Below are 23,828 nucleotides of genomic sequence, written 5' to 3'. Positions count from 1 at the left end.
ATCCTTCTCCCCTTCTGAGTTGTGTTAATTATTTTGGCTTTCCCACTGGCTACCTATAGATTTTGGTATCAGTTAATATTCCTCTGATTTCAAGTGGGAAAAAAGAGCCAAATAAATGCTATTTGAGTAATAAAAGGGGATTTTATGGGCTCATATAAACTCTAAGATTAGAGGCAGAACTGCTATTAGGAAAGCTGCATTCAGAGCTCAAACACTGTGAGCAGGACTTGGTTCCAGCTCAGCTCTCTTCAGTATGTTAGCTTCATTCTTGTACCCTTTGTAGTGGCCACACCCGCAGGAGCTGTAGCTTCATATCCTCTTAGATGCTACACTAGCAGGAAAGAATGCATATGCCTTTATTCTTATGCTATCTAACTGTGGCCACAATAATGCTGAGTGCATGTGCACACGCACGCACACACACACACACACGCACACACAGAGTCTCGGTGTTCTACAATAACAAGTATATCTTTAACTCATGTATCTGTGGTTGGCTGAGGTCAGCTGATCTAGGCTGGGCTTGGCTGAGTGGCTCTGCTGATCTTGGTTGGGACTGGTCAGAGCTCTGGGCTGGGCTAGCTCAGGGATGCTCCATGTGTCTCTCATGTTCCTCCTGGGACTAATGATGACAGAGGCCCAGGAGCACAAGACCAGTTATATAATAAGTAGATCCCATTAGCTAATAAAGTCACATGATTGCACCTCAAATCAACAGAATGAGGAAGTATACTCTTCCCATGGAAGTGAGAAAGAAGGAGGGAATATTTATAAACAGGTGAGCTTGGCTAGCTCCTTTCAAAACCAGTGATCGTGGCCAAGGGCCTGGATCACACAATTTGGCCTAGGTCTAGGTCCATAGTCCATGCTGGGGACAGAGGTTATAGTCAGATTCATCCAAAATATGTTGTCTAAGAGTGGAAGAGGAATAGTTACTCACAAGCAAGAGCAGAGTTCTACTGGCCACATGAAGAGGAGATGGATGTGAGATGGCACACCACAATGATTATGACTTTATACAGTATTTTAAATTCTGTTTCTTGAGCCTTTGGTTCTAGATAGTATCCCCTAACATCATACTCATGAGTTCTCCTTCAGCCCACATCTCCCACTTCTATCACCTTGATAGAAGAAAGAAAAACTAGGTAATTAATAAAGGTGTCTGGGTGTGAGTAGTGAGGTTCTCTGCCACTGGCTAGATGTATTTCCTCAATTAGCATCTCTCTCTCAAGGTGGAGACTGACTGTGTACATGGGTGGTCATGTCAACTGACAAACTGTCCTTTAGGGTATTAGCATAGGAAATCATGCAGATGGTGTTGTTTGCCCCTCAAAACACCAAACACAGAGGGCTTCACTGTGGAACACCAAATCCCAAACAAAAAGCCTTAGTTCTGCCCAGGTAACAATCTTATTTTCTTCATAGGGGAGATCTTGAGGAGCCAGTGAAGTTTCCAAATATTCTCTTGCCAGCCTATTTGCACATACGGAAAGGCGAATAAGGATGAGAAAGGCCAAATGGTACACCTGCTCTCAGAACAACCTTGATGTGGGCTCCTTTTCCAATCCTGAGCTCAAAATGTGTTAATGCTCAGTGTGGAGATTCCCCAAGTCTTCTTTGCAAAGAATATCTCTGTCCTTTCTACAGCCTTCTCCTGAGTAAATCTGGGATGCTTCTTTCTCTGTTTTGCTTCATCCCTCAGTACTATTCACTTCCTTTCCATCTTACAGAAAATTATCAAATCTCAGCTGACAGTCCTCTTTTCATCTCCAGCATGGTCTTCAATGCATTCCCTTTGCTGACTCTTCAGCAGAATTTTGAGAGTATAGGTAAACGCATGTGTTCAGTCTTGAACACACACACATATAATATTGTGGATAGATAGAATTTTTAAGACAAAATTGAATGTTGCCAATTTTGCCACTGGTTTGATTGAATACTGTTCTATAAGTATCTCAAAAGTTGTTTGTCAAAGTCGCTCTGGGAAAATGGGAGATTCCTTTTGCTCCTTTTTTGTCTTTTGGATAAAATTAAGAGGATTTGGGCTTGTTGTGCTACCCAAATGAACAAATGAGTCAGATTTCAAGTTCAGGGATGATACGATCTATTACATAGAAATAGGATTGAGATAGTGTTGAAAAGCAGGAAAGGTACCCATGAAAATCAATTGATTCTATCCTCTGGAGGTTAAAGGCTTGCTGTTATTTGTTTTTAAAGACTTTAGTTATTTATTCATGAGAGACACAGTAAGAGAGAGTGAGAGAGACAGACAGACAGAGAGGCAGAGATACAGGCAGAGGGTGAAGCAGACTCCATACAGGGAGCCCAACTTGGGACTCGATCCCGGATCTCCAGGATCAGGCCCTGGACTGAAGGCGGCGCTAGACCACTGAGCCACCCAGGCTGCCCTGTTTGTTTTTAATCAATTTTAAGCCATGCTTTATAAAACTAGAGCTTTCTCTTCAAGTCCTGAGGGTAGTTGGTGAGGAAGGGTATCAAGGAAGCTGGAATAAGAGTAAATGACACAGAAAGGAAAGGACAGTCTTATGTTGGATCTAAAATCTAGCAAATTACTAGGACTATGTATAAATTTACTATATGCCAATAATATTCAGAATATCTAGGTTTACTGAGGATGGCTAAAACATACAGAGATTAAGAGGAAGGGTTTTTGCCTGGTGGGCTTCCCATTAAAGAGATGTACATCATTAAGATAGACACTTTCCAGGAGAGAATGATGACTCACACGGGGATGACTTAAATGGCATCTGGTTTCCATTTTCTTTGTTTCTTCTCTTGGACTCCATTCAGAGGCACTTCCTTCCAGCTGGAGCTTTTAATGGCATAATGTGAAGGCAAGATCCACAGAAGTGGGTTTAGAGGAGGGACTTGAAGGAGAAAATGCAGATCGTCAGGGGAGACTATGGAAAATTACACCCAGATGGGAGGTAACAGAGAATGTACACACATCCAGACTAAAATGTACCGATTAAAGTATTTAGGGAAATGCAAAGGAGTATATGATTTTTAATATGAGATCACAAAAATTGGTACTGAATAAGAAGTCAGAGTGATAGAGTCCTGATTGTAATTAGTAGCACATTAATGCAATTTCTGTTTCCAGCCTGGGAAAAGATGTCGGCTTTCTTTATTTAAATGAATGTAGCCTAGCATTGCTTGTGGTTTTGCTATGATCTATTTGTTCTACACACTAACTCCATTCATGGTGGTGATACCCTCCTTCCTACTTCATAGCTGGAGAAGCACTATTGAGCCTTGCCTGGTGTTCCAAAATGGTCTGTGATGAATGTAGAGCTGCCATCTGGGTTGAGGGATTGGACTGTGTTGTTATAATAACCAGCAACCCATCAGAGCCCATACAAGACTGGAGGGGTGGAGCAAGCAATTGGTTTCCCTGCATAAGCACTCCTTCTCGTGTTTCCCTCCTCTTGATCCATCAGCAACAAGAAGGAAGCCCATTTCTCTCTCTCTCTTTTTAAAGATTTTATTTATTTATTCATGAGAGACAGAGAGAAAGAGAGAGAGAGAGAGAGAGAGAGAGGCAGAGACATAGGCAGTGGGAGAAGCAGACTCCTCACAGGGAGCCCAATGTGAGACTCCATCCCTGACCTCAGGAGCATGCCCTGAGCCCAAGGCAGATACTCAGCCACTGAGCTGAGGCATCCCATCCATTTCTCTTTTAAAGATGGGAATCTATCATATTCTACACCTTTCTTTTTTACATTGTGTTCCTTTCAAGCAAATAACACCTCATGTGAGTGATCTGCCCTCTTCCCTATGCCCAAAAAGCCCTTGGGAGTGGCCATATTAATGGAAGTGGATGGTAATGGAAATAGGAGCCATACAATGGCTCTGTTCTAGACACCATGGTGGGTAGAGCTGATTCAAACTGAGAACAAGTCAAAGATTAATTATTGGACACTTTATGAAGACATGACATAGTCCAGGTGTCTGTGGAAATATGGATAATAGGGTTAACAGAGATTACTTTTGACAGTGGGGTTGGGAGAAAGGAGTACAAATTACAGAATATTGGTCAAAGGAGAATATGGAATGTGTGTGAAGGATTCTTTGCCTCATTGATGTAGGTAAATCCAGAGGCAGTGCGGTCTTTCCTTGCAGGCCAGGGGTCCACAAATTCAGATGCCAAACTAACCAGGCAGACACCATAAATATGTGAATCTAGCCAGGTGTAAGGCAGCTGAGAATGATAGAACTGGTGATAAACTGAGGGCATGCCCCACCAAAAGTCTTTCTATATCATAATAAAAGTTCAGAGTCAAACAATTCAAGTCATTGCCTGCAAATCTTCTCTGCCATCCAAGGGTCTCCCTGTGACACTAAGTTTAGACCCAACTACCTCTTCCACCCCAGAGAGAGACCCAAGCTTTCTTCTAATGACACAATCACATCTGTGTAACTAACAGATTCTTCTAGAGTTGACTCTCCAGAACTGTGATAGAGGTGGGCCTCAAAGACAAATATACTTTTGCTCTCTGAAAGATCAGATTCTTTAAAATTCAGTTTCATTAGCCTCCACAGGGCATTCTATCATGTGTGGGCCACGAAACCAGCAGTGAAAAAGCTAGCAGAACTGGCTGTGTCTGTCACTGCTCCAGGGATGTTTCTGGAATTTAAGGGCTGCTGTAGGCAGATGAGAAAGAGGAATGCCACTGTTTCACATGTTGGACTCCTGAGTAAGATCTTGTCTGAAAAAAGAAAGACCTTTGAATATTTTTACCATGCAGATGAGCAAACTCCATCCACCTCTTCAGAGAAGGATGTAGCTGTGATACCCTGCCTTGGTGTTCCTTCCGATGTTCCTGTGATGGAAAACTCTTCTGCTCTCCTTTGCTCACTACAGTCAACTCAGAACACTTCACTCCTGGTCACCATATATGTAGGCATTTATCCCACACCAAACAACTCTCTAAGTCTTGGCAGAGACTGACTGAATGACTCACAAATTTAAATCAATTCTGACCCAAAGGTGAAGGGCCCAGTCCCACAAGACTGCTTTCACTTCAGATGGCAATCTCAAGGGTAGGCTGTCACCTGTACTTCTGACTGGCCAGCTATGAATGAGGGTTCCTTTGACCTCCTCCTCAAGTTTGATACTTTGCAGTAATTTAGGGAAACATTACTTATGTTTACTGGCTTATTTTTTTTTAAGATTTTTATCTATTTATTCATAGAGACACACAGAGAGAGGCAGAGACACAGGCAGAGGGAGAAGCAGGCTCTATTCAGGGAGCCCAACATGGGACTCCATCCTGGGTCTCCAGGATCACACTCCAGGCTGCAGGTGGCACTAAACCACTGCGCCACCGGAGCTGCCCTGTTTACTGGTTTATATAAAAGGTATAGCAGGAGGGAAGAGATGCATAGAACAACGTATGGGGGAAGGAGCATGGAGCTTCCAGGCCCTCTCCAGGTATGCCAATGCTTCCAGCACCGCTAAGTATTCACCGACCTGGAACCTCATCAAGTCTTGTTCAAGAGTTCTTATAGTTTAATTTCCAGCCCTCTAATCATTTGGTCCTTCTGGTGACCAGCCTCATTTTGAGGCTATCTAGAGGCCCCACCTTAAGTCACCTTATTAGCATAAACTCAGGTGTGCTGAAAAGGACTTGTATGAATGACAAAAGATGCTCATATCACTTAGGAAATCCCAAGGCTTTAGGAACTCTGTGCCAGGAACCAGGGACAAGGACTAAATATATTTCTTATACTACCTCACTTCCACTCAGAGGTCTTCCCCTTTGGAATGCAAAGACTTATCCATGCCCATCCGATCCCACTCTAGTAAATACCGTGCCTCAGGTGTAGCTGCTCAATAAGGATAACTAACTGAAATAAAGTCACTTCAGTCCTAATTAAATTAATAGCTGACTGTAAAATTTTCCAGAGTTGAAGAAAAGACAATCCTGGAATTGAATGGTCTCTACAAGTACTCTAATAGGATTAAAGAGAAAATAATAAATCCTTACACAGTAAAATTACAGAACACAGAAGAAAAGGGGAAAGACTTACAAAACTTAAATTAGAATTTAATCCCTGCACAAAATATCTGAATTCTCTCCTTTAATAAGCAAACCAATCATCACGTATTTAGGTTATATTAATTTGGAATGGTGTAAGTCTTGCATTTTGAATACTTCAGTATTCTCCAACATCTTTTTACTACTAGGGAATTTAGGTAGACATTTGAAAATTTGAAAATAGACTTTCTTCTTGTTCCTTCTGTTCTGTTTGGGACAGCCTGTGTTCTGTGAAAGGAGGTCTCAGCCCTTGGATTCCCCAAGACAGGATTTATGAGGGATCTGTGCTCAAATAAAGACAGCCAGAAGGAAAGTAGCAAGCACAAAGCAGTTTGTTAAAGCAGAGGTCCACTCTCAAGGTGGGAGAGTGGGCAGATTTCTGTGAGATGGAACCAGCTCTGTGGTTGTTTTGGAGTTGGATACTACAGGGACTCTCTGGGCTAGGAGGAACTGTGACTGAGCAGTAGAGCGGTCTTTAGTGGAGGCTGCTTCCAATCATTTGGGGGATACCTCCCACAGGCTGGGAGGGAGGATTTTTGCCCCTACAAGATTTGTACAGAACCATCATGGCAGCCTTTCTTCATGGAGGGAGTGTGGCTGTACCCACAGGGCACATACATTATAATGAGTCTAGGGGTTACCCTGGGCAGAGGTGGAAGAGGAGAGCGCATGCTCAGTATCTGCGACTCTTGATCTGTTTGCCTCTAGGTCTTGGAAGCCACAAGGTCAGGATGTTGTGCTCCTGGGCTTTTAATGTGTAGCTTACTTCTCACAGTCCTTGCATCCAGCTCATGTCTCTATCATTCCCCTTCAAGGACTTGGGACTCTGCCTCTGAGTGTTCCTTCCACTGTTCACGTCTGGCTTCTATCCAATATTGCTTTTGCTTTAACTCAGTGATTCTCAAACTCCAGTGTACACAGGGGTATTTTGCATAGGGTTGGACTGCCACCACCAATCAATATAAAAAGAGGATTTTGAGTCTATGAGATCACCTGATATCCAGGTAGCTGTCATAGCCCTCACCTCCCCTCCTACACACACGCCCACAGGACACACACACCTGCCCACTACCCACCTACATGCACACGCACGCACACACACACACACACACACACACACACACAGCTGACTGGTGAATTAAACTGTTTGCTTTCTGTATGTTTTTCACTTTCTCTTCATTTCAAACATGTAGTCAGGCTTGTTATTTCTTGCTTGAGGCAAGAAAAGAGAAAGCCTGCTTTTCAAAGAATGAGTTAAGAAGGCCAGGGAAGGAGGACAGCCTCATGGCCACCATGAGCTATGGGGGTCTGCAGACACAGTGCAGTTATGCAACACTGCTTGGGGTGGGGGTGGGGGTGTATGTACCCAGAAGTGGGCTAGACCCCTGGAGCAGGTCTCCTCACTTCCCCAGAGAACCTCACCCTACATGTGGCCTGGAAGCAACAGAAGTGGAATCTGGCTGGGTCACCTACACTGGGGACAATTGCTATCTCAACACTAACCAGTGCAGACAGATGACAAGTACTGGAGGAGTCTTCCCAATGCTTCTACACTGCGTAAGACCAGACTTTTGTAGAATCTCTGTGTGTGGGGTGTGGGAGCTGTCCCAGCATGGCTGGGTTAAATTTCCTGCCAGCTTGGTGGGCTGGTTACTCAGAATCCAAATTTAATTTGATGTAAGGAAATCTAAAATATTCATGTTTCTTGAACACATGAATTTATAGACTGAGATTTGCATCTATTTTAAGTATTTGTTGAATGCCTTGCTGATGGGAAGGATTCCCTGACAGCTACCAGAGATCTATCTCTGCCAGCTTGGGGTGGATATGCACCATGCGCTGAGCAAAAGGAGCGAGGAGAGTTGTGCTCAGGCAGCAGTAGGAGGCCATAAAAGATGAGCCACACCAGTTTCCGTCTTTCCAAGGCCTTGTTGTAGATTGCTTAGCTTGTGCCCTTTTCCATCTCTGCCAATATTTGGGGGGGAGGGGGGTTGTTAAAATACACATATTCAAAAACAAATCAACAAACAACTTCACTCTAGCAAATCATTTTATTAGGCTCAAGATGAGTTCCTGCCTGCAAAGCTCTCAAATGCCAGAAAATGTGGGCCGGGCAGCCGCCTACTTCCCATCCCAGTCATGCTGCTTAGGGTTCTCTTGAATGGCTAATTACTGGTCACCTCACCTTCTTGTCAAAGCTGAAAGATTATACTTAACACACAACGTAAGCCGTCCCCTGGACCTCACTTGTTTGGACTGGCAATCACGTCTTCTGTTCACTTCCCTACTTACCTAAAGTTTTAGTAATTGCCCTCTGGGCTCAAAAGAGCATCCCACTAGGCCATTGAAATGTTGAACAGCCCCCTGACATGGGGAAATGTTTATCTGCACTCAGAGAAAGAACTAGGACAAATATGTGCAGCTTTGGTTCATGACAGGATGCAGATTTCTTATGAGCAATTTCCTAACCTTCGGCTTAGTAATAACTATAATCAACTTGGCACGTTGAGGGTTGGTTAGAAGTGTCATTAGGCAGTAACTAGAAACTTCCAAGATGGTAAACAAGTCAGAATGGAGATCTTTTGCACAATGTAAACATATGCCCAGTGTTCCCTTGGGCTTTGCAAAATGCACGAATACTTTCTCAATCTATCTTTGTAGGAGCAAGAAAGATACAGCCCTTTGTCTAGCTCTTTCCCAATTCTTCCTGCTGTGGGATACTTAAAGGTGACCTTACTCAACCTTGGACACACCTTTCCAGGGTACGTTTGGATGATCTATTAGCTCTTCTTCCAATGGGTGAGAGACTCAAACTGTGTCCATTTTGGGGCCACTTCAAAACTCTGACTCTAACAAGATATTGATGGAGTCATCAAAGAGAAACCAGGCACACTTTATAAGGAAAATTAAAAGTCTCTGAGCTCAAATAGCCCTAATATTATCACTCCCAACTGCTAGCCATGAGACATTTGACTTGAGACAAATATACATCTAGGCCTCTCCTGTAGGATAAGGATTCCAATGTCCTCTGGACTTACTGTGTTCTTTTCTGCTTTGGGTCCTTACACATATCATTTCATCTGCCTGCCTAGACAATTCTTACTCATGTTTAATATCTCATTGCAAATATGATTATCTAAAAAAAGCCATTCCTGATATGAGCCCATATTCTGTAAGACCTCATTACAAGATCTCCCACTCAAAGCTCCCTTGTCCTATTTCTTCCCAACACACAAGAGGATCATAATGAAGTCACTTTGTGTGTAATCTGTCTCCACTGGTGGAATATGAGTTCCATGGAGGTAAGAAGTGTTTATCTGGCTTACAGTGGCATCCCAAACTCATTGCACACAGCCTAAGTCACAGCAGCTGTTCAAAAAACAGTTGTTGAATGAATGGATATCGATTTGTCTCCTGCATTTGGTGGCAGGACTTGTGGGGTAATGTCTCCAACAGAGTCTGCACTTAGAAGCAGTGAAATCGATTCATTTTAGCTTTCTTTCTCCTTCCTCTGTTCCACTGGAGTTTGACAGATGCATTCATCTGCAAACTCCAGGTTGGTCATATCCTGCTGAAGAGCCATAATTTTAGAGCTGGTGAGTAGCTGGATCACTACCTTATGGCCCCTCATGCTACAGACCTGACAGCTGAAGTCAGAAGATTAGTCGTTAATTGTCAGGTCACATAATCTATTTGGTGTCATGTTCAGCAAGGGGTGTCAATCTTTTGCTTCTTGGTCTGCAGCTCTAGCCTCCTTCTCACACTCAGTATGTACTGTATTTTACTTTCTTAATCTTCAAACTTTTCTCAAGCTCTTGCCCAGCCAGAGGCATTCAGTAGATTATCCAAGTGGCAACCTGACAGAGGTCTGCTCTGGTTGAAGCTTTTCACAAGGAAAAAAAATCCTTGTTAAATTGAACATATATTAACCATTCACTGAAAGTAAAATAATCTAAGAAATTTGCTTTAAATCTAAAAAAAAAAGTGTGATTCATTTGCCACAGGTAGGGCACCTATAATGAAAAAAAGAAATATGTTTTTATGTTTTATTTTCCAAATCCAATAAGAAGTTTAGTGTTTTCTTCTTTTGTTTTATGATTCATCAGAATTTAGATGGTAACACTTTCAAATTAATTCATTGCATGAGTCAATGCAAAAAGTGATCAAAATTGTGGGTTTTCTTAATTCTGATGCCCTTGACCTTTGACAATTTATGGGTAATTTGGAAGGAGTGGAAGCTAACTGTGAAGTTTTGATTATTTTATTTTAACCGGTTACATGACTGAGTACCAGAAAGTTGTTGAAGATATTTACCAAACTCCCATATAAAACTCCTGGGAATTCATGAGCATCCTGAGAAAATCAATTTATTAGGCCTCAAAGAGAAACTGGACTTATTTTCCACTGTGGCCTGGCCTACCTACACTTTATGTAATCAGAAATTCTGAAGAAGTACAGAACTATTTGAGAAAATGAAATCACTCTTTCGGAAGCAATTCACCCATTTTGGTGCTATGAATCATGCTTTAAGCTTCTTTGCTTGCTTTTGATGCTTAAACACGGAAGGTTCCCGAATGATCAAGGATCTGTCATAGCAGTATCCTTCAGTTTCAGTCTTTGGGCAATGTCTGTGTTTGCATGGCTCTGTGACAGTACACTTTATTTTGTTGACACTGAGGCCCATCATCCACAGTATAAACCTGACTGAGTGCCCCCTCAGTTCTCAAAAATATTGAGTTCCCCCAAACAGCAGTAGTCTCTTGGATCTCATCATTCAGTAACTTTAGGTTAAAAACTATGTTTTTATGTGATGAAATTTTGTGAAATTACATTCTTTACACACTTTAAAATTATTCATAAAGTTCATTTTAACTTTTGCCATTTGAATACAAAAAATAACAATCATAAAAGAAACATCTAGAAAAGCACATAGAAAAAAATCCGTCATCTTAGCACACAACAGATGTGCACAGCCAATATTTTTTGTATATATTTCCCATTTTTTCTATGTCTATAAGTACATATGGGTGTGAAGATTTTTATATGTATGTTTTGTGTGTATATGCATGTGTGTGTTAAAATGATAGAACCTATTGTTTTATAAACTTGTATTTTAAACTTTGCAGATTGATTGATTTGAGAGAGAGTACACATGAACGGGGAGGGGTGAAGGGGAAAGGGTTGAGAGGGAGGGCAGAGGGGGAGACAGAGGGACAAGCAGACTCCCTGCTGAACACAGAGCCTGACATGAGGCTCAATCTCAGGACCCTGAGATCATGATCTGAGCTGAAATCAAGCGTTGTCGGACATTTAATCAACTGAGCCACCCTAGCGCTCCTGTATTTTAAACTTTATAATATATTAACATATTTTATGATGGTAATGATTATTATTGGTAATGATTATTACTGTGTGCCAGGCTCAGTGCTAAGATGTAATCTTCATAGTAACCCTAGGAGATACTATTGCCACTCATTGTACATGTGAGGAAACAGACAATTAAAGGGGCTAAGTGCTGCTTGAAGTCATGAAGCGAATAGTTGGTGGAATCAGAAGACATCTCATTCCAGAATCTGTGATTTAACATTACACGATACCACTTTCCTTCTCCAGACATTAAATATTCTTATATCATATGTTTTTATTAACACTATGTTTCTTAGAGCAATTTAAAGTTCATAGCAAAATTGAGGGAGAAGTTGCAGAGATTTCCCATGTACCTCCTGCCCCCACACAGATAATCCTCCCCAACTATTAACATCCCCCACTGGAGTGGTACGTTTGTAACACTTGATAACCCTATGTTGACATAATATTATCAAAGTTCATAGTTGACCTTAGGGTTCATTCTTGGTGTTGCATGTTCCATGGGTTTGGACCATAATGACATTATCCATCATTATGGTATCATGCAGAGTATTTTCACTATTCTAAAAATCCTCTGTGCTCTGCCTGTTTTACCCCTTCCCACCCCTTTCTGTCATATTTTAGTGGGTATATGCTGTATTGTAATACTTATGAGCCTATTATTATTATTTATATATGATACTTCCAGTTTTCTAGTAGTGTAAATGACACTGTGATGAATATCCTTTTCAATAAATGTTTGCCCATATCTTTGGTGAAGTTCCCCCAAAAGGCTGACCTGGAAATAAGGACCTGCGCACCAGTCGCTTATTTGGGAGTGATTCAGGAAGGGTGAAAAAATCAGTAAGGAGAGTGAGAAGGGAAGGGAAGAAAGTCAATACAGGTGGGGTGTCAATGAGCAGGTTACCACCGTGGGCAGCCAGGCTCAATTCCACTGTGACCTTTGGGGTCTAGAAAGAACTCTCCTCACAGTTGTCCCAAGAGACGCTGAGGAATCCTTAACTTCTGGGTATCATTAGTTGAGTCCTACTTGGAACTTTTCTCCAGCCTCCTGTGTAATCTGGCACACTTCCGTACCCAGAAAAGACCGCAGGCAGAGTGTGGCCAGTGCTGGCAGCTGGAAACCAGGTGGTGTGCACAGTAGGGACATGGACAGGCACTGACCACATCTGCTACAGCATATATCTATGATACTTTCCTTCTGGATAAACTTAGGATATCTTAGGATATCCTTGCCAAATTGACCCACAGAAATGTTGTACCAATTTATACATACCTTCTGTGCTACAACCAATGTTGGGTCTGCCATGCTTAGTCAGGTCTGCATCTACTTTTCATGTATAAAAAGTTAGTGTGTTTGCATTTTCAATTTATTAACATGGAAAGTTTTAACTGTTTATATACTTTCATCTGTAGTTCAGTTCCCTTAATGGACTCAAATTTTTCATGTATAATTTTTTAAACTATTAAACATTTTTGTTAGTATATTATGTTAATATGTACTAAGGCAGGGATCAGATAGTTGCCCTATTTTTCTCATATTGATTTGAAATTCCACTTTACTAAGTTCTTATGTAACAGATCAATTAATTGAAAAAAACACATTAATGGATTTTTCGATTGATTTGTATTTTCTTATTTTTACTGGTATCCATGTTCAGAATACTTTTTAATTTTAATGTATATAATATATACTAATCTTAATATATGTGATTAATTTTAATTCACTTATTAATTTTAATGCTACTCACAATACTTATTAACTTTAAAATTCATATTTCCTTTATTCATATTAATTTCTGACCATATTATATTCATATTACTATTGCAATATCCAGGCTACCCATTGTATACCCACCCTTGCCGATATTCTGGCACAGATGTACAACAATCCTCGTGATTGTTCTCTAACTTCTTGCCCTCTTTAGCATTCCAACCTTTGAGTCACACTCTTAACGTCAACGAGAGAGAAAACATTACTTTATCTTGAATTTTTATTATAAATGTAACTTGAACAGGAATTTGAAATTGTCTTGTCTCTGCACGAGGCAACACTCTCTTCAGTGGGATACGTTATTTGATTATAAAATAAAATTCTAGAAATTGGTACAAGTTGAATCAACCACCAGAGACTCCTTATGTTTTCACAACTGCAGTATCAGTAGCATAAGAATGGAAATTGCCTGTAAGTGTTCAAGCTTCGACAATATGCCTTTTCTGATTTTGTAGCTACATGGGGGAAGTGAGCCAGAACTGGGGCACACAGCATTATAAGCTGCCTGTTGCTTAGATACCAGGCTCGCTGACTCAGTATGTGCTTGTCATGTGTTACACTTACCACTTGCCAAGTTGTGCCCCTCAAAGCCGAGTCCATGTGGTCTCACCCACCATATCAAAATGTCAAGGGGTTACTTGTTATCAGGACTTGAGAAAATTTAGTGTTCTAGGACAAGAAGCCTCAAAATGGTCTCCTGACAGTATCATATTGAAGGAATAGATCTTTTCCAGAAAGCATTCCTATAAGTTTAGTTAGGGGTTGAATTGTGCTCCACCAACCCCCCCAAATTCATATGTTGAAGTTCTAACCCCCAGGACTTCAGAATGTGACCTTATGGGGAAACAGGGTCTCTATAGAGGTAATCAAGTTAAAATGAGATTGTAAGAGTGGGCCCAAATCCTATATGACTGGTGTCCTTATAAAAAGAGGGAATTTGGGCACAGAAACAGACATGCACAGAGAGAAGGTATCTGTGTATAAGCCAAAGAATGCCTGAGGCCACCGGAAGGTAGGACAGAGGCCTAGACTAGCTCCTGCCCTCACTTTCACAGAATGAGCCTGTGGATATATTGATCTTGGACTGCTGACCTCCAGAATTGTGAAACAGTAAATTTCTATTGTTTAAGCCACCCAATGTGTGGTACTCTGTTATAGCAGCTCTAGCAAACTAATACCTTTTCCTGTCTTTTTTACTTCTTTGTATGCTCAAAGCATATTGGTTATACCTCTAAATGAGTTTGTCACATTTTATTGAGTTTTAAACTTTTCTAATTATTTTTGAATAGATAGTACATGCATATGGGAAAAAATTCAGAGAGAGCAGAACAGCATTAAACAGACTTAGAGTGGAAACAATTCTTGTCAGTTCCTTCCTTGCAACACTCTACCCTCACTCCCCCAAGTGCCTTTTCAAGAGGCAACCACCATTATCTATAACTTACATCCTTGATTTCATGATCATTTTTAGTTTCATTTCCTGTTTCTTCTCACTGACCATAGGCCCTTGGGGGAAGGGATATTGCTTCCTTCTGTGTAATCTCAGCTCTCAATAAATCCGAGTTTAATGAACTGTTTAGCAGCTAAGTTCAGGCAAGCAGATGCAAAAATTCAGGCTGGGTTGTAGGCTCTGATTGTGGTTAATACCTAAACACTCCTGTTATTTAATCATTTATACCATTAGGATAAAGGAGTATCTGAGCAAAGATTTTGCTTTGGGGCAGAACCAGGAGATAGTGAGGAACCTGGTGATGTTGCAGAGAGTGAGTGGAAAGAATTTCACTGAAGAGGAAGTGAAAACTGTGTTGCTCTGACTTCTCCTTTGCTATTCATAATGATTCCCAGTAATGGGCTTTGAATAAGAGTAACCCAGATCCTATTCGTCAATCTGAGAGGCAGTCCAACTTCCTGGTCATTGGAGCTCAGATTTTGGGGCCAAACTGTCCCTATCTTTGTAATATTAGTTGAACCACTAGTTAGGTTTGTGACATTGAACAAATGATTTAACCTCACTATAACAAAGTTCTTCATCTGGGAAATAAAACAATAGTATCTCCTTCTTATAATTGTTATAAGGATTAAATTGGCTAAAACCCTTAGAACCATGACTGACAAAGAGTAAGCACTATAAGTGTTGGATTTAAGATGATTTTTTAAAAATATTCTTATTTATTTATTCATAGGGGGGTGGGTGGCAGAGACACAGGCAGAAGGAGAAGCAGGCCCCATGCAGGGAGCCCGACGTGGGACTCGATTCCAGGTATCCAGGATCACACCCCGGGCTGCAGGCGGTGCTAAACCACTGCGCCACCGGGGCTGCCCAGTGTTGGATTTATTACTAAGTCATTCATCAGTTGTCCCAGTATGGGTTTATTAGTATATCAGTTTGGATGCTTTCTGGCTCCCAGTAGCAGAAATCCAAGCAAAAAAAAAGCTTATGAAATAAGGGAATGTCCTTATCATCTCTTGTAATGGGAAGTCCTGAGGGAGGCTGGTAATTCAGTAACTCCTTAACAGCATTAAAACTCAGGGCTGTCTTTGAACACTAACATTTGATGGAAAAGCATGTTGACTTTTGTCTATGTCTTGTCTCCTCAGGGTCACAAAATGTATATCACGTTGGAGGAGTCACACACTGACATTACAAAATTGAGAGAGTCAGACAAGGGAGTGTCCCTCCCTCACCACATATCTCTTTTAAAGAACAAGCAAAAAAGTTTTCTAGAAGTCATCAGTTTTCTCATGTCTCATTGGCCAGGATTATATCATGTGTACATGCTTAACCAATCATCAGAGTGTAGAATGAGATTCCCATGGCCATGGGCAGAAGTACCTTTTTCTTGAAGGACATGACCACGTGGACCAGAGTACACAAAATTAGGGTTCTGTTAGCCTAGAAAAAGGGCAGTAGATTGGCAAAAAGTGTCCCTATTGTAATTAGGTTGTCTTTCAATTTCTTGGCGGAGTTGTTGAAATTTCAGTTTGTTTATTTAGTTATTCTTTTTTTAAAAAGATTTATTTATTTATTTATTTATTTATTTATTTATTTATTTATGAGAGAGAGAGAGAGAGAGAGAGAGAGAGATTGACAGGCAGAGGGAGAAGCAGGCTCCATGCAGGGAGCACCCATATGGGACTCGATCCCGGGACTCCAGGATCATGCCCGGGGCCCAAGGCAGCGCTAAACCACTGAGCCACCCAGGGATCCCCTATTTAGTTATTCATATATATTTTTTTGCCTTAATGTGTTTTTACAGACTCAGTTAATTTGTCATGGAAAATTATACTTTTTGCCGTGTGTGTGTGTGTGTGTGTGTGTGTGTGTCACGGGGAGAGGGAGGAAGATAGGGGTAGAGTATATTCAATTTCTTCATGATAGTCTTTATTTGACTATCCTATGGGAATTTCAGACAACTTAAAAACGGAACATATTTTCCCCTAAATTGACATAACCATGAAGGAAGAAGAGGACACAGCTCTGTCCTGTAGAGTTCATAGTGCCATAGCACCAGTTAAACTGGACGTGCCACCCTTAATTTCTTTCGGTCCTGCCCTACCAACTTAACCAGCTTTTTATTAGCCATTTCCATTGCCAACCCTCCTTATCTGCTTCCTCATCCTCGAGTAAGCAGCGTCCCCTCAGACAATGCCTGTTAGTCTATATCCTGATGAGGATACACTTTACCACAGAGTTCCACCACTTACCCTCTTCCCTTCATGAAGCCCTCAGGACCACCCTGGCAAGATGTGGTCTTGCTCCATGGTCAGCTCCTTGTGTCAGTCATAAAGGGCCAAAAGTTAGCTATCATCTCTTACCTCTTCACAAACTGGTTTGGAAGGACCAGAGGCCTTGCTATTGGGATGACTTGGATCCAATAAACAGATATTTAGAATGGCATATAATTGGAACTTCCATTAATTCAGACTTCCTTGCCATGAACTGATATTAAAGAAAACCACTTTCACCTCATGCAACCTTAAAAAGCAAATCATACAAAACTAGAGATTCCAAGTAGAAAGGAGGGACCTAGCATTCTTCTCTCAAGCCCACCAAGCTGAGGCCAGATTCCTGGCATGGAGCTCCATCTAGGAAATGCCCCAAGTTCTTTAACTGGAGAAGTGGGAGTCACATTTCCTCCCAGTGAGTTCACTGGCCCCGAGGGCACTGTGCAGGATGGAACCTTGTGTCTAAAAGGAGCTGGCCTTCCTGTGACAGGCCCAATTAAGCTACCAGCTGTGATCAATTATTCAAAAGGCCAATCAGGTGCAGGCAGCTGGGTAGTGTGGGGGCTGGACTGGAATCTTCCAGAAAGCTAGCAGACTCTTGGCTGCCTAAAACTTCTATTCAATTTGTATTTATGGAGCCCCTCTTAAAACTCACATGGATCTTATTGAAGCTCCTGCATCTGAGGGGTATTAGGATACTATAACGGAGGTAGCCAAGATCAGGGTTTACCCTCTGAGAAGTTGTGAAGAGGCACATTGAAGAACATTTGGTGTACCCATCCCATGTCTGTTTTCTGTGGGATGAGGAAAGGGTCCCTGTGCTCCAAAGACCAGTTGTCTATCATACTCTTTGCACTCAGGAGAAAAATCTTCTCTTAGGAAAGGACCTCTAATTCCTCTACCTTGAAGTATCACTGACTGGTGACACATTTTAGTTGCTTTTATGCAAATCTCTCTAGAGAGATATAGCCTTAAACTTTGGTTTTCAAACTATGTTCCTCAAAATAATCCAAATTCCATAGAGTTTCCACAGAGTCTGGTTTGAGAGGCAAGGTATTCCACAGTTGGACTTTTATGTAACATTTCCTTCCAGGTATTAAAAACTTGGTTTTCTAAATTTGTAAGCTGAAGATTAAAGACTTAATTTGGGGAACCAGATGACAATTGAATAGATATTTTGGAGGGTTGAGAAATTTTCTTGAAGCTTAGAAATTCCACCATATACTTTTTGCTCACTCCATCAAGCCCTGACTAAAGTTAGATCTAAAGTAGATCTAACAGATGTTCTGACAGATGTCAAAGAAGCCAGCAAGATAAACTAAGATCTTGTGCTAGGAAGTCCAAATACAGACTTCTCTAATTCCTTCTCCATGGAAGCTCTGGAGAAAGACTGGAATGTTTAAGTCAGATAGTTCAGGAAGTAAAATTAGGTGCTGAGCTGTACCAAGACTTTGAATTGGTTCTGTAGTTGAATCAGCCCTGGTATAACAGATGAATACTGTTTCAGCATGGTTTGGATTTTAGAAGGCAGAGAAACACAATAAAACTGCTTCATGCTATGAGAGCATCTATACACTGGAAACCATTCACATTTCCTATTCTGCTTTGTGGGTCTTAGTGGACAGTGTTCATCATTCATTACTGAAAGCTGAAGATAGTAGTCTCTTAAAATCCAATTTACCATTTTATGATTAAGTACTTTTGTCACCAGAAGCATATAAAAGGTAAAAAATTCAGTATTTTGCTATTAAGTTTATTCTCTGCCCTAATTACTATGCTATGTGAGGCATAGAAAATGGAGCAAGACTCAGTCCTTGTACTCACATGCCTCATAGTCTAATGGAAGCTACAGATCATAATGTAATTCTAAGAAAACTGCAAGTGGGAACATAAGGTGGAGAGCTAAATAATGGATGCAAGTCTGGAATAAGTTTTTGAGATGAGAGAATGGAGGGAAGGAAACTGTATTCAGGAAGACAGTGTTGAGGCAGAATAAATGAAAAGAGATCCTCATTTAAACCTATCCTGATGAAACTTTAGAACACCAAGAATAAAATAAAGATCCCCAAATTTTCCAGGGCAGAAAATATAGGCAACTAGAAAGTCCAGGAAAAACTAAATACTTGTAAGAAAGTCAAAATTCAAACAGGAAGCAAGATTATGTATCACTAAGTACTTAGAGCTTTCTCCTTTAGGCATGTGCAATTATATCTTCTTCTTTATAGGTCTAATTACATTACTTGGGATTATGGTGAATAATCTTTATATAATCTTAATATCATTAGCATTGTTTATGGACATGACAGAATAAGCTAGGTTGTGCTGCAAATGACCCCAAGTCTCAGTTGCTTCCAACAACAAGAGTTTATTTCTTGCTCACTTTAAATGTCCATCACAGGCCAACTGACACTCAGATATATGCTACTTCCATTTCAGTATGTCTGGAATATTGTCAGCCTCATGGCAGAGAGAAAAGAGATTTGTGATCCATGTTTCTTGACACTCTACCCAGGAATTCATCACTTTAATCCACATCTTATTGGCCAAATCACTCCTTATTTTAAAACAAGGGGTGTGTGTAATCTTCTCACAGAGAGAGACACTACAGAGATGAAACAAAAATATTTGATGAACAGTAATACAAACTCCCATAGGCCACCTTTCTATCATTCAGTAATTCAGTAACCTCCTTTTTCCACATGCTGAGTGTACTCCTCCATCTCCAAGAGAGAAAACCAGAAGTCTCAAACAGGAACTTGGTCTTTACCTGTCCTTCTAAAACAAAGACCAGTAGCTCCAGGTGATATGAGGTGGTCTGTGTATCAGATCTGGATGTAGCTCTTTTTGTTCCAAAGACACACAGATGTCAACAGTCTCTACAAACTCTAAGATCCTCTTGGACATATGTTGTCGGGGAGAGGGTAGGATTTCTTGATTAGATGTTGATTCTACTCCCTGGGAATAGCTCCTAGACATTTTTCTCCTTAGTCCTTGGCCTATCATTTGGAAGACTTTTCTTTCCACTGTTCTCTTTGATTATGTCTCACAGAGAATTGTAGAACATGGTCTTCTATAGGCTGAAGAGTGTTAATCCCCTACTTCAAGCTCAAGCAGGAAGGATGGGAAGAAAGGCAAGGGTTGTTCTAAATCTCGAACAATCTCTTTGGATCTAGACTCGTGGTTCTCCTGGTAGCACAATGATTTCAACTTGTAACTTATCTATTTGATTCTTGTCAAAAAGTTCCTATTCTGTTTTGAAATACGTGTCTGTAGATGTTTAATTGCTAGTAGCTTGTCTCTATCTGATTTCTCTAGGAGACTCACATTCTCAATCTCTTCTTGAGCCATTTTGTCTGATTAAAAGGACTTACTAGATGCCATATTCATAGGTTAAAGTTTCCGAAAATGACATACAGCAATTTGGTTCTTGACACAAGGCTAAATTTTAGTAGAAATTTTTTTTTTATTCAAAGTCTTTTTCTATGCTTTACTGAGTGGAAATAAGAATCAATTATATCTTCCAAACTGTAAAAATTCCCAAGTTTCTGAATTCTCTCTCTCTCTCTTTTTTCCCTTTCCAGACTGATCAATTCTTTTTGATCTCATCTCTCCTTTTTTTTTTTTTTTTTGGCCAAAGGGGTCTAGTAACAACCAGCTAAAGCTCCTAAAATACTGTTTGCTCACATATTCTTCTAAAGCTACAAGATCATTAAGGATATGTTTCTTCATCCTTTCACCTTCAATAGCAATTTCCTTGCTTTCCACTAATGAACCCTAGAGTCAATGCAACTTATTTTAGTTTATGTTGCTGCTGCTGTTGTTTACAATAACACTTTGTGTCCATTAATAACTTTTGTATCAGTCAGGATGGACAAGCCTATACTGAGATAACACCTGGCTCCCAAATATCATGGCTTGCAACAAAAGTCTATTTCTTGTTTTCATTACATATCCATTGTGGGGTGGCTGTCACTCTGCTTTATGTCACTTTTACTCTGGGATCCAGACTGATGGACCAACCATAGCTGGAACATTTATTATCTCATGGAAGAAGGAGAAGAGATAGTGATACATGTGTTATTACTTTAAACTTCTGGCTGGAAATGGCACATATCACTTCCACCCACACTGGCCAAAGTGAGTAATATGGCTTACTTCTGACTTCAATATACAGGGATATATATTCCTCCCACAGAGGGGAAAAACCAGAATGTTTAATAATTGGTAATATTACTTACCACGAGTACTCTAAATTTTAGAGTCAACGGGTAGACAAAGTATAGATGATAACTATAGTTATATTCTATAAAATGAAAGTACTAAAAATCTTAAACACGTGAAAAGAACATAGCTGCCAAAAGTGAAGTGAAAGTGTGTGCAATCTATCTCCTTAACCGGAAGCCCTGCCTCAGGTTTTTGGTTGTACAGGCTTTAGCTTGTACTCATGGTGATTATACAATTTATCATGTGGATCAGCACACCCTCAAGAGTGAAAGTTGGTGCGATTAATCATTACATCAGGAAAGCAGGTAAAAACAAAGACCATCCCGTGCAAACCAAGATGTATGATTCCCTTCCTGAGCTTCCTACTGAGCTCAAGTTCCCAATTACAGATTTTTCTGGAACAGTATGAATTCTCAGTTGTAAAAGAATAAGCTCTACACATCAATCATAATTTGGCAGCACATAAGTGAAGGGTTGCCAGCACAATTGTTGGCCAAGACACATGGTTGAATTCACTTTTTTGACTATTGTTGCTGGCACCTAGATACCACTGTCAATTGTTCTACCTTTACTTTTGTTTTTTATGACTAGGAATCTGCAGTTTTGGAAGAATGAACTTCAGATGGCATGCTTTTGCATGAGGCCTTAGATCCAGAAAATCACATGTTCATTGTGCCAGAAGAGCTTTTTATTTGTTCAACAAGTATTTATTAAGTATGTTTTACATGCTGGGCACTTTACAAGACACTTGAGCTAAAGCGGCGTGGGTTCAGACTTCTGATGCATGAGTTGCAGGTAATTTTCATACATCTGACTTTTTTCCCTAATGATACAAATTTCTTGAGGGCACAGCTCAGTCCTTATGCTTTATATTTTTCATGGAACCAGGCCCAGTGAGTAGAATAAACTTCAGAATATTTGTTCCTCTAAGATAGGATCGTACTCTATTTAGTTTGGGACATAGCAGGTGCTCAATTATGGTTAAATGAATGGGTATTTATTGAGTAATTTATTTCTTCAGTGCTATTCCCTGGATAGAACAAAATCTAGTTTCCCACCCAAAGAGAAATAATCAGTTGCTTAAGGAAGTCCAGTTGTATTTGTTTCAAAAGTACTCTTACCAGAGAAGTTGAGGGCTAAGCTGTATTCCTCTCATGAGATAAATGCAGTCTTGCTCTCCGCAAAATCAGTGACCTTACAACAGAGGCCAAAGGGGAAGTGTTTTTCCCCCTAAGGCATATTTAGCACAGCCTTATTAGAAATGAAGCATATAATGGAAATTTTTTCCCATCTCTTTCGAGATATTGGTCAGGAATTCGTCATGACAGAGTTGTTCAGTATTTATGAAATTGTCAAGTTGAGAAACACATCTGCTCATTTTTTTTCACTCTGAAATTACTTCACTTAGCAGAGGGGCTGGATTTGGCTGTTCTCTCATGATTTAAATGGCCCGCACCTCATTAGTGTTGCCAACATTTATTTAATAAAATCAAATCAGAATAGCATTTAATTTAGTTTTAATAAGATAGTTAATATATGTTAACTAAATATCAATTGATTATTAAAGTGGAGAGTGCTGAGGTGTAACAAATATGTGAGATATAAATCTTGTTGCTATGCCATTAATTCAGAATTACATAAGCAATAAATGTCTAATTAGATTCTTAGTAGTGATGAGTTGTAAGCATTTATTGAGATTCCATAAGATCGATGTTACAGACTTGTGCTGAGGACCACAGCTTAATTAACTCTTTCATTCTTATTTTCACCAGCCTCTGCCATTGTTTACTGTATGGGGCACTCAAGTGGAGGAGTGGTGGTGGAGTGGGGGAGGTGATCTGAGCACAGCACCGGGCTATGATTCCAGACCAGCCAATAATGAGAAGATAGGGATGGCCATTGTCTCATAGGCTTGGATTCCAGGACTTTTGCTAATGCAATCACTGATTTCTAAGGTCCTCTTCCTACAGATAAGTTTGGAGACTCAGCATGAGGTGGCAGTAGAGTCAGACCATTTGCATCAGGTGAAAAGTGGGCCCAGAATTAATCCCATCCTGCATGGGGGAAGAACAGAAAATCTCTTATGCAGTGTGATTTTAGGAATCCTTGCTATTCCAAAAATATCTATCCTACTTCTCTCTCACACTGTCTAAAACTCATTATGCAATTACTCTTTTGGGTTCAGGTTACCCTTTGATTTCTGGATTATGCAGGATGGGCAAAAAGTCCGGAAACGTAGGTAATTATACAAGATAAATGGATAATGGTCATAAAAAAGGCAAGATATGTTCAATGATTTTGCATAATGTACTCACTGTGTTGTTTCTTGTTAAAAATATATATCTCAACACACTGTGCAAAACTACAAGAAACACGATTTGTGAATGCAGTGTTTCCATCAATTCTTGTACATGCATGCACCTGTGATATATTGCCTTATTTTGTGTCTCTGATTTGCGCTTAATGAACTTGTTTCTTTAGCATGCCCCCAAAGAAGTAACCAAGTTGGTTCAATCTATAAAAAAAATTTATTTATCTGTGTCACCAGATTTTATGACCTCTTTGTATTTTAAGCTAATACTAGACAGCTCTCTAACACCATTTGGAAAATTAATCCAACAATTTATTTGGCATAATGTCATGGAGACTTTGGCTTTGGAATCAGACACACCTGA

At 40.3% G+C, this 23,828-nt stretch overlaps 1 protein-coding gene across 2 annotated transcripts in view; it reads left to right on the top strand.

The window, feature by feature from the left end:
• Window positions 1-23,828, top strand: part of ZNF365 (zinc finger protein 365) — a 128,150-nt gene that overhangs the window by 90,375 nt on the left and 13,947 nt on the right. Inside the window, exon 5 of one of the 2 annotated variants that reach the window (XR_005986967.1) lies at window positions 21,745-21,948. The exons of the other annotated variant lie outside the window; for it this stretch is intronic. The gene's annotated coding sequence lies outside the window, so the exon portion shown is untranslated. The remainder of the gene's footprint in view (window positions 1-21,744; window positions 21,949-23,828) is intronic. 2 annotated transcript variants of the gene reach the window in all.

This window comes from Vulpes lagopus, chromosome 3 (assembly GCF_018345385.1).
Source record: "Vulpes lagopus strain Blue_001 chromosome 3, ASM1834538v1, whole genome shotgun sequence".
Classification (NCBI taxonomy): Eukaryota; Metazoa; Chordata; class Mammalia; order Carnivora; family Canidae; genus Vulpes; species Vulpes lagopus.
This window is presented reverse-complemented; position numbering and strand designations above follow the sequence as displayed.